This window comes from Mastomys coucha, chromosome X, assembly GCF_008632895.1.
Source record: "Mastomys coucha isolate ucsf_1 chromosome X, UCSF_Mcou_1, whole genome shotgun sequence".
Classification (NCBI taxonomy): domain Eukaryota; kingdom Metazoa; phylum Chordata; class Mammalia; order Rodentia; family Muridae; genus Mastomys; species Mastomys coucha.
The window spans coordinates 82,345,135-82,357,134 of record NC_045030.1 but is presented as its reverse complement, the minus strand read 5'-3'; the positions used below and the strand labels follow the sequence as shown (position 1 = coordinate 82,357,134).

At 38.5% G+C, this 12,000-nt stretch overlaps 1 pseudogene; it reads left to right on the top strand.

Annotated features, from left to right (window-relative positions):
- Positions 1-12,000, top strand: part of LOC116086028 — a 13,697-nt pseudogene that overhangs the window by 1,263 nt on the left and 434 nt on the right.

Genomic DNA, 12,000 nt, shown 5'->3' with positions numbered 1-12,000 from the left:
CCTAAAACTATGACCTGCCTCCTTTCATCTAAACTCGGCATGCTGGAACAATGGCTTAGTCCTTTCCCTAAAGAGCCACATCAAATCACCCTCGGGAAAGCCTCACCTTTCCAGCTGCCAGACCAGACCAAGGACTCTTGCCCTGCATAAGAACCACCCAGTGCTTCCTAGCCGCACCCCTCTTTCTTTTCAGCCCTGGGCCACTGCCACGCTGGAGCCCCCACCACTTCTCAGCTTTTCTGCAGTGTCTAGCTACATCCTGCAATGCCCAAGAGGTAGAACCTGTCATCCTTGGCTCCTGTGAGGCTCAGGGACCCTGGACTGCTTCCTCCCACCCCTGCAGATTGGGGTTACCTGGCTTCTCACAGCCAGATGCCCAACTGGTGGCATGGATAGCACTCAGCAGTATCCTGGGTCCACCCGTCCAGGGTGTCCAAGCTCTGGTGAGATGTGGATCTTTTCCACCTCATTATTTCCCCACCGCCCGGTACCCCACAACAAATGAGGCTTCCAGGACTCAATGTGGGTGACTTTAGCTGAAATGCCTACAATAGGGAAATGTAAATAAATACAATAACTACTTGAAAAATGAAAAATATTTAAAATTTAAAACAATAAAAAATATACTTAAGATTATAAAAAAGAAGAAAGGTATATAATAGAATATATATATATATATGTATATATATATATATATATATTATTATTATTACTTCTTTACTTTACATCCTGCTTACTGCCCCCTTATAGTCATCTAGTCATCCCTGTCACAATCCTTCCCCCATCTCCATCTCCTTCTCCTATGAGCAAATGGGGAGCCCTTGGATGTTTCCTCACCTTGGCACTCTAAGTCTCTGCTGGCTAGGTGCTTCTTCTCCTGCTGAGACCAGACAAGGCAGCCCAATTAGTAGAACATATCCCAAGTACAGGAAATAGGTCTGGGGATATCTCATGCTCCAGTTGTTTGGGATCCCCATGAAGGCCAAGATACACATCTGCTATATATGAGTGGGGAGGTCTAGGTCCAGCCCTTGTATGTTCTTTGGTTGATGGTTCAGACTCAGAGACCTTCAAACATCCAGGTGAGTTGACTCTGTTGATCTTCCTGTAAAGTTCCTATCCCCTTTAGGACCTGTAGCCAGCCCTTCCTCCTCTTCTCCCATGAGAGTCCCTAAGGTCCATCCACTATTAGGCTCTGGGTGTCTGTATCTATCTAAGTCAGCTGCTGGGTGGCATCTCTGAGCGGAAAATATGCTCCTGTCTACAAGCATAACAAAGTGTAATTAATAGTGTTAGGGACTGGTACTTGTCCATGGGATGGGTCTCATGTTGGACAGGTTTTTGGTTGGCTATTCCCTCAGTCTCTGCTCCCTCCCTTGTGCCTGCATTACTTGCAGACAAGATAAGTACTAGGCTGAAAGTTATGTGAGTAAGTTGGTCTCTCTATAGTTCCATTGGTGTTCCTGTCTGGCTACAGGAGGTGGCCTCTTCAGGTACCATATTATCAATGTAGTAAGTCACATGTAAGGTTGCCCCATTGATTCTTGGGCTCCGCCTTTATCCCAGGTCTCTGTCTCTTCCTTGTGATTCTCCCCATCTCATCACCTCTATTAGTTGCAGACTTACATTAATTTTCCTTGCCATCTACCCATTTTTTTATTTTTCAGATGAACTTATTTTCCTTGTAGGAGAGCAGCACTGGGTCAAGTTTACTTACTTTTTCTGTGTTAAAATATTTTTTGTTAGCTTTATACACCATTTTAAAAAATTTATTCTTAATCTTTTTTACAGTTCATACTTTATCCACTTCCTGATCTACCCACTGACTGTTACACTCTACATCCCACAACTCCTCCCTATCCACCATTTCCATGCAAATGTCCCCACCCTTCACCCCACCATACCCCTGGGACTCCAAGTCTCTAAAGGGTTAGGTGCATCTTCTCTGACTGAGTCCAGACCCAGCAGTCCTCTGCTGTATATGTGTTGGGGGCCTCATAAGAGCTGGTGTATACTGTCTGGTTGGTGGCTCAGTGTTTAAGAAATCCGGGAGATCCAGGTTAGTTGAAAGCAATGGTCTTCCTATGGAGTAGCCCTCCTCTTCAGCTTCTTCCAGCTTTTACCTATTTCAACCAGAGGGGTCACCAGTTTTTGTCCACTGGTTGGATGTAAATATCTGCATCTGACTTTTTTATCTGTTTGCTGGGCCTTCCAGAGGGTACTCATGATAAGCTCCTGTTTGTAAGTACACCAGAGCATCAGTAATAGTGTCAGACCTTGGGGAATACCCTTAAGCTGGATCCCTGTTTGGACCTGTCACTGTACGTCCTTTTCCTCAGGTCCTTCCCCATTTTTGTTCCTGCAGTTCTTTTACACAGGAACAATTCTGGGTCAGAGTTTTTGACTGTGGGATGACAACACCATCCCTCTACTTGATGCCTTGTCTTTCTACTAGAGGCAGACTCTACAAGATCCCTCTCTCTACTATAGGGTATATTCCATGAGTTATGAAAAAAATATTGAGAAGAGATTTGACAATCAAGAGAAGAAACAGGTGAGACTCTAGTCTTCTCAGGTTGCAGGATTGAACCTGAAAACCACTGAGAGGAACTTTCTTAGGGTCAAAAAAATATTAAATATTTACACCCTAAACTATAATTTTAAGGGCTCACCAATTATCCTTTTTTTGTAGAAGGATTTATTTCAAAGAGGATTATTGAACACTATTGAGAAATGTCTTCCAAGTAATGGAATTACGTTAAAGAATATAGATACATTTGAAAACAGCAGCAATCTCTTTCTCTCTCTCTCTCTCTCTCTCTCTCTCTCTCTCTCTCTCTCTCTCTCTCTCTGAGGACTGTGGATGGTTTTAATTCATGAATTATTTATAAATAATAGTGTCTTAAGACTAGTATCTTAGCTGAATTGAGAATAAACTTTACAGGTATTCATACCATTCACCAAATACCTATGAATAAGAAAGACAGAAAGGCAGGTCTCACACTTCCTACAATGTCTTAAAATTATAGAGTTTCTGAAAATTATGAGAATAAATATAAATTGAAAAGTGTTACCCATATATTGGAAAATAATGAAAATTGCTTGCCATCAGAAGCAATGGAAGCTATGAAGAAATAAGATTTTGAACAGTTTTAAGAACAAAACAACTTGATTTTGTAGCCACCAAAAACCCTTTCCAGTATGCTCATTAAAGGGCTGAGTTTCTATAAAAGCAGAGGAGATTTCATTTGAAAAGAAACAAACAGAGGAATCAAATGACCACAAAGGGAATAGCTTCTCTCAAATTCCTTTGAGGCAAGCACAGTTTAGCCTCAAGTTTGTGACCACATCAATCAAAATTAATTGCTTCTAAAATTTTAAGTTCCTGGAGATGTTGCTTTTACTCTGATATGCTTGCCAACTCATGTCTTCAGAAATAGACCAGTACTTCCTTGATAATGTCTAATCAGAGATAGTGTCTAGCACTAGACATGGGAGTTTGTGTTCTAGGGGTTGGAGAAGGTCCAGGGTACATTCCTTAGAGCAGAGCAAATGCCTTTGTATCAAATTCTTGAACTGAGTTAAAACTGCATATGAATTATAAATTTTTCCTATAGTTTGGAGTTGTAGTCTATTATTATTTGGATCATTTCTGTTTTCTGGATTAACCTTTGGTAATTAGCATATGAACCCTCCTGTCTTTGACTATAGAGCAAGGGTTTAAGTAGTAATCTGTTTGTTCTTCTGCCTTGGTTGCCTACTTAATTCTCCATGCTGTTTATAGTTCCAGTTACTTTACTAGATATCATAGCAACTTTTATTTTATTCAAGTTCATCCCCTTCCTACTCTATCCTTTCTCATCCCTGTTCTTTCTCTTCTTCTCCCCCTCCATCTATCATCACTCTCTTTCTTGTTTTAGAACCTCAGAATATATATTATAATATATTATTTTTATAGATTATTATTCTTCAATCTTTTTTACAGTCTAGTCATTATGCCCCTCCCAGTCTACCCTCCTACAGTTCCCCCCACTCCAAGAGGATATCCACACCCTACCCCCACCCCACCAGATCTCCTTAATCCCTGGGGCCTTAAGTCTCTTGACGGTTAGGTGCATCTTCTCGGACTGAGTCTAGTCCAGGCAGTCTTCTGCAGAATATGTATCAGGGGCTTCATATCTGCTAGTGTATGCTGCCTGGTTGTTGGCTCAGTGTCTGTGTTCATGAAAGTCCAAGTTAGTAGAGACTGCTGTTCTTCTTATGGGGTCACCCTCCTCCTCAACTTTTACCAGCCTTTATGTAATTCAAACAGAGGGGTTCCTGGCTTCTGTCCATTGATTGGGTGTAAGTATTTGCATCTGACACATTCAACTGCTTGTTAGGCCTTTCCAAGGGAAGCCGTGCTAAGCATGCAAGCACACAATAGCATCATTAATAGTGTCAGGTCTTGGAGCCTCCCCTAGAGCTGGATCCCAATTTGGGCTGATCACTGGACCTCCTTTCCCTCTGTCTCTTTTCCATTCTTGTCCCTGTAGTTCTTTTAGGTAGGGACAATTCTGGGTCAAAGTTTTTGACTGTGGGATGGTAACCCTATCTCTTCACTTGATGCCCTGTCTTTCTACTGGAGGTGGACTCTACAAGTTCCCTTTCCCCATTGCTGGGCATTTCATCTGAGTCCTGAGAGTCTCTTAACTACCACATTTCTGAAACATTATATAGGGTTCCCCCACCTCCTACCTCCTAAGGTTGCCTATTTCCATTCTTTCTGCTGGCCCTCAGGGCTTCACTCCTGATTCCCCCCACCAATATCTGATCGTGTTCCACTTTTCCCCTCCCTGTTTCCTCTCCCACCCAGGTCTCTCCCTCTCTCTGCCCCAAGTGATTGCTTTCTCCTCCCTTCCAAGTAAGATTGAGGCACCCTCACTAGGGCCATTTGGCTTGTTAACCTTGAGTTCTGTGTATTGTATCATAAGTATTCTGTATGTTTTTGGCTAATATCCACTTATTAGTGAGTGCATACCATGCATGTCTTTTTGGGTCTCAGAATATATATTAACTCTGTGTTTCTTCCTCTACTTTCACATAGCTGCAGGAAAAGAACTTTGATTCAGCCATCTTGGATCTTTTCCCTCCAATCTGTAGTATATTTGACAGTGTGTGTGTGTGTGTGTGTGTGTGTGTGTGTGTGTTTGTTCCTGTTCACATATGTGGTGGTATCACATGGGTATGCATATTCACATATCTGTGTGCAGGTATATATACACATTAGTGCATTGCATATAGAGATCTGAAATTAATATTGGGTGTGTTTCTTAATCACTCTAAAATTTATTTATTAAGGTAGAATTTTTTTAACCTAGAGCTCTCCAATCCTAGTGACTTAGGTAGATATCATGTTGTACAGAATCCTTCCCTGTCTCTGCCTCCAGAGTTCTGAAATGATGTGCTATCTGAATTGTTTACTGGATTTATTATCTGCTGGAGACCCAAACTCCAGTATTCACATTTGTTTAGCAAGCACTTAATACACTAAGCCAGTCCTCTGGAAAAATCAAGAAATCAAATAAAATGATAATTCCATGATTGCTCTTTTTCCTTATGATTGATTTGTTTACATTTAGGAATTTATAAGACTTTTCCCCCTTTATTGTTGTTAAGAAAGGCAGTGAATCTTTAGATTTCTTAAAATAAAATGGACAATTTTATAATTATAATTGCTTCAGTCCTTAGGTAAAGAATAATTTTCTAATTACCTGTATCCTCTTTAAATATGTTAATCAATTTTAATAGATTTCATTGTGGAGATAATTCACTTCCTTTGAAAAATTTATTATTACATACTTCATTTTGTGTTATTTACACTTTTAGCTGTTGTAAAAATATTTCTTCATTTTTTGGTAGTCACTGTTATAATGTAAAATGCTACTAAATTTTACATACTGCTCTATCATCCATAACTGTACAGAATGTGAGGATTAAAACCAAACTAACAAAACAATTAGATTTTTTTCTAGCCAGCAATTCATTGCTTATTTCATTGCTCATGTTATAGATCCATGGTTTTTGTTGTTGTTGTTGTTATTTGGGACCCTAATAGAGTGTTACTTTTGGGTAACACTCTATCAAAAATACTGTAGTGGACTTAGTAAGAATGTACATAATTCACATCATCTTTAGTTTTGGTATTAGTACAGGCTTCTCAACAATATATTTGCCAGAGTAATTTGATAATTTCCTTACTCATGTGGACCTCACTCTGACAAATTGTTTAAATGGCTTTCTAAAGTAAGAATAAGAATGATTATCTTATAAAAACACAAGCTACATCTATTTTTTTTTTTTTTGAGACAGGGTTTCTCTGTGTAGCCCTGGCTGTCCTGGAACTCACTCTGTAGCAGAACTCAGAAATTCACCTACCTTTGCATCCCAAGTGCTGGGGTTAAAGGCATGTGCCACCACTGCCCGGCTTACAAACTTCATCTTTACTGAAACTATCAATAAGTAAATATTGGATCGTGCAGAATAGTCACATGGTATCTGTTCTGTGCTGGCACCTTCCTCTTCTCTAAGTATATCTCAGTTTACATAAGCCATACCTCCACATTTTCTTGGACTAATCAAGAATTGATAGAATGTAACAGATTAGAAATCTTTTTTTTAATTTCTCATAATATTTAAACCTTTTGTCCAAAATAAGGACTGCAGAAATTACACTAAGTCTGGGACTGTAATTCCGTGGCAGACTGTTTGCAGCCATATTTGAAGCCACACATTTCAACCATAACACTGGATAAAAAGAAGGAATAGGGGATAAATGAAGACAGAATGGATGTTATAGATAAAGAGAAGAAAGAAAGGAAATAAGGAGAAACTTTATATAAAATATGCTAGATGCTATGTTTTTGGTTGGTGTCTGAAATGCATGTATGGTACATGCACATGTATTTCCATGCCAATGTGTATAAGTGTGTGTGGACATAAGACATAAGGTCAAGGGATAGCCTGAGGTATAGGTCATGGCTTTCCACCTTACTTGATACAAAGTGTTCTTGTTTCGTATTACAAATGTCAAGCAAGATGGATTATAAACTTCTTGGGATTCTTCTGTCTAAAGCTTTCATATTACCATAGAAACACTGAAGTTATTGATGCATGCTATCACACTCATGATTACTTACATTCTGGGGATTCATACTCAGGTCTTCATGTTTACAAAGAAAGAGATTTATGTACTGAACTATTCTTCTGGCTTCTAAGTGCTCACCCAGAACTCTTATATAAAAGGCCTCATACCTTAGAATATGGTGTTAGGAGGCAATCAGTTAATGAGGGTTCTAATTTTATGAACAGGATCAGTAGTTCCTCTGTTTTCATTTTTCCAGACCTCAGAACTTTGAAAACTCAATGTGTTTGATAATAATATATTATTGATAATATTTATTTTAATTTTAGTGTTAGTAAATAAAAACACAGAAATTCCCGATTCTTTTACATATATTTTGACTGTGCTAATAAAAGAATGTGCCAATAAAGTCCATGTAGGTTGCTCAGAAATAATCAGCCAAAAGTGCATGTGTTTTTCTAACAAACCTGGAAAATACTGACCTTTTTCAACGACAACTTAAGGGACAGACATTATTATCCTGTCAGTTTATGTGTCTATGTCAAAGTTCTTAATTCCTATTCCAATCAATTGCTGAAAATATTGTGTTATCCAAGCATTTTGGCCAATACCTAGAAGCATTATTTAAAATAAAACAATGTTGTTTGAAATACTGTATTCTATGTTCAAAGAAATTTAAAATACAAGCTTCAAAAGAGCTAAACTACACCCTCCAAAATTCAATCATGCTGTTCAAGATGCAACTTGAATTGTTCTGAACCAGTTTGATTTAGCATTGTTCTATTATTTCAACAGAGTCATCCCTGCAGTGCTATAGCTACTAAAAACAACAGCAAATGAAATCAATTTTGAAAATTTATCTCCATGAGATCTAAGATACAGAACAAGAATATTTAAGATAGTCCCATAAAAGATACCTTCAGTCTTCTCTTGTGTCTTCATCTATGTGATGACTGTTTCTTAATCCCTGTTAATTATTTGAGAAATCTTATGACACTTTGACACTTGCTTGAATTGAGTATCTCACAGGCTAAGGTAATATGCAAAATATACATACGCTTCTACTTCACTTATTCTTTTTGGAAGCTCATTTTCTACCAGCTCATGTTTCCTTTCCTTTAATGCCAAAATGATGCATCTACCTTGTACTCTAACACAAATATTTAATGATATATACCAGCACTGCAAGAAAAAAAAACTATATTTATTTTATTTGAAGGTCTTTTAAAACTCAGCAATAATGTTAAAGTACAAAATACTATTGATACATAAATAGAACTTGGGAATGAGACAGCAATATTTGTATTAGTTACCTTGTTTTATGATAAAATATTTTACAAGAACAACTTATGAAAGAAGAGTTTATTTTGGCATCTGATTTGAGAATATACTTTCTATCATGGAAGGGATCTGGAAGTGGCAAATAGAGATGTATGGTCATATTCAGCTTGCTTTTTCCTTTGATTTCAGCATAAGGTGCTACCCACATCTTTTGTGGATTTTCCATATCCATTATCTCATTATAGAAACTGCCTCACAAGCATGCCCACTGTCTTATCTCCCTGGTCAGTCTAGTTTCTATAAAGTTTACAATCAACATTAACTATCATGAGTCTATTGTCAACTTGACACTCAAGTATATCACTTTTAAGCTATAACTCTTTGCCCAAATAGACTCCTGACCATCTCATAATATAAGATGTAATCAATCCAATTTCAAATGTACCCCTCCTAAAATATATACATATATGATAATTCTCTAAATGGCCTCACCATACAATGAGAGAAACAATGCAACAACCAGAAACCTTATGCTACCAAGTAAAACCTCCAATGTCAAAAATGAGTTAGACAAAGTTTAATTTCTGGTGATAGGGTTCTCTAGAACTCCCCAAATATCACAGACTATTGCTAAGGTTATTGTTACTGGCTATTGCCCCATAAACAATGATGACAAGGTCCTATAGCTGAAGACAATATTTGTGTCAGCCAACATAGAAAAGTCAAGATGTTGCCCAAGTAGAAGCTTCAGCCCTGATGATTAGTGTGCATCATTCTGGAAGGTTTTCTGCATACTAAGTAAGGAGAAAGTATCATCCATGTACAAACTCTGTGACCAACACGAGCAATCTGAGTGTGTAATACATTGCTGTAGTAGTGATACAAATGTAATGGAAGTATCTGAACACTTTTTGATTGAAATTGAGGTCTATTCCATGAAATAGAACCCATAGCTGACACTTCAAAGTAGGTAAGAACCTTAGACTAGATAGATCACTGAGCTAGAAGCAAATTTACTATTATTCTACAAAAAACAGAGCATAATGACATATTAATAAAACTATATATCACAGTTAGCTTAATGAATTAAGAATTGATTAATTAATTAACTATATATCACAGTGAAGCTTCTACTTGTAGTAGTTGAGGTTGAACAGAGTCTAAACACTGAACAATATGCAGAATGAGAGAATGGAACACTTGTTTCTCAATGCGATGTTTTCAATAACACCCTCCTTTCTAGATTCAGGGATATATGAAGAAGTAGAATTAAAGAATTGTAAAAGCCAGATGTTTGTGGATGAATGCAAAGAAACACTGTCCTCCAAAATAATAGGACTGATGCTCAAATGAAGTAACAGTGACTGTAGCAATATGCATAAGACCTTAACAGGCTCAAGCCAGAGTGCAGCCTGGCACTGAAAGAGGGAAGTTGACACATGATTCCACTCCTAACCAAGAACCTATTTAAAATTGATACCCACTGGAAAATAATTAGTTTTGTTCAGTGAAGTCTTACTGGACACCTAGAATATCAGAACATAAGTCAAACACAACACACAATAGCACAAAGTAAAATTTCCAATTCTGAAAGAGAGAAATTGAGATAAAACAAAATTTTAGGGAAAAGTAAGACCAAAATCCAGCAGAACAAACATAAAACTCTGATTCTACATGTACAGTACTTGGGGCTTGTAATAGAATCATTAGGACTCTCAGTGACTTGAATAAAGCTTCTCCTCTCCAGCTCTACCATTTACAGCAACATATACTCTCACTCTGTGATAAGCTCTCTGAATGAAGCTTTCCTTGGCAGGCATCCTATGGTGTTCACATCACTGAAATTCTGATATCTTCATTGCTACTTAGACTTAGCCTTCACAGCTTCAATCGATGGCTTCTTGGAAATCTAATCTTGATTTAATCTAATTTGATTGAAGGAAATCTAATCTTGATATATATTATTGAGCCTTAAAAGCATTCTAGAACCTTGAGGGAAACCTCTATGACATCCCCATTTTTGTATCGATTTTGTCTTCAAAGTTAGTATTATGTGGACAACATTACCAAATTCTGCTACCAGCTGAAGATATAGATATAGCTTCTACTCCTTGATTCTTACATTACCCTCTGCATAACTTCTGAAATGACCAGGGGAAGTATTTCCCAAGGCTGTTGATTTTGAGCAGGGAACACTATTACTGGCTTTCTGAATTCAGGATATCTCTTTTCAAATAAGTTTTGATTTTCACAGGATGTATTCTTTAATATCTTCCCTCAGTAAACCTTTTATATTCTGCTAGTATATAATAATAGAATAGAAGGTATGCATGCATACATATATCATACATACATACTTACATACATACTTATATACATACATACATACGTGTGTGTGTGTGTGTGTGTGTGTGTGTGTGTGTGTGTGTGTGCATGTGTGGCTCACATCCTTTATGTACATGACGCCCATGGAGGCCATAAGAAGTTGTCAAAACCTCTGGAACTGGAGTTATAGATCATTGTGAGCTATCATATGTACCCAGTCCTCTGGAAGAACAGGCAATGCTCTTTAACTGCTGAGCCATTTCTCTAACCTTGCAGAAGGTATTTTTTTAATGGTAATAAGTTCTTTAACAATTTTAGCTGTTCCCTCAGAATCTGCGTTGGAAATTTAAACTTGACTTCTGGTGCCCTTTCTCCCATGAGCTCTATGGCCCTCAATTTTCCTGTGCAAGATGAGGTCTGTAACGTGGAGTTGGGTAGAAGTTGGCAGACATCTTCCCCTCCTGACCACTGGTGCTTCCACCTTCAGGAGGATCAGAAACGACCGAGAATTTGGAGGACTTGGCTGGACACTTGTCTTCCAGGGTCGGGGCATGAGCACACAATGAAGCTGCTTCTGGGGGCTGGAGCCATGACCTATGGCATCCACAAATTGGTGTATACCATGAAAAGCTGTTATGACCATCTTCTTTTATTGTATTGGTGGCATGCAACAGGATACAATCCTGGCAGTAAGGCTTCACTTCTGGATCCCCTGGTTCCAGTACTTCATCATCTATGATTATGGCCAGACCTTGAAAATTGTCCTACCCTACAGGGTTCAAAGTCCTGCAGACCAGAAACATCTCCCTGTGTGTGCTGTCTGGACCTGATGCCCAGGAGCTCCCCAGCAAGTACCAACGTCTAGGGCTAGAATATAAAGGAAGAGTGCTACTGCCCGTTGTCAATGAGATATTCAGGAGTGTGGTAGCCATGTTCAATGCCTTACAGCTTATTAGCCAGTGGGCTCACATGTCCCTTTTGATCTGAAGAGAGTTGACAGAGCATGCCAAGGACTTCAGCCTGGATGATGAAGATATCATCAGCAGACAGTACACAGTTGCTATAGAAGCCAAACAAGTAGCCTAGGGAAGCTCAACATGCCCAGTTTTTGGTAGAAAAAGTGAAACAGGAAAAATAGAAGATTGTGCAAGCTGAGGAAGATGCTGAGGTTGCCAAGATACTTAGAGATGTACTGAGCAAAAATCAGAGCTCCCAGGGTCTCAACCACCAACCAAAGACAGCACATGGAGGGGTCTGATTGTTCAGGCAGC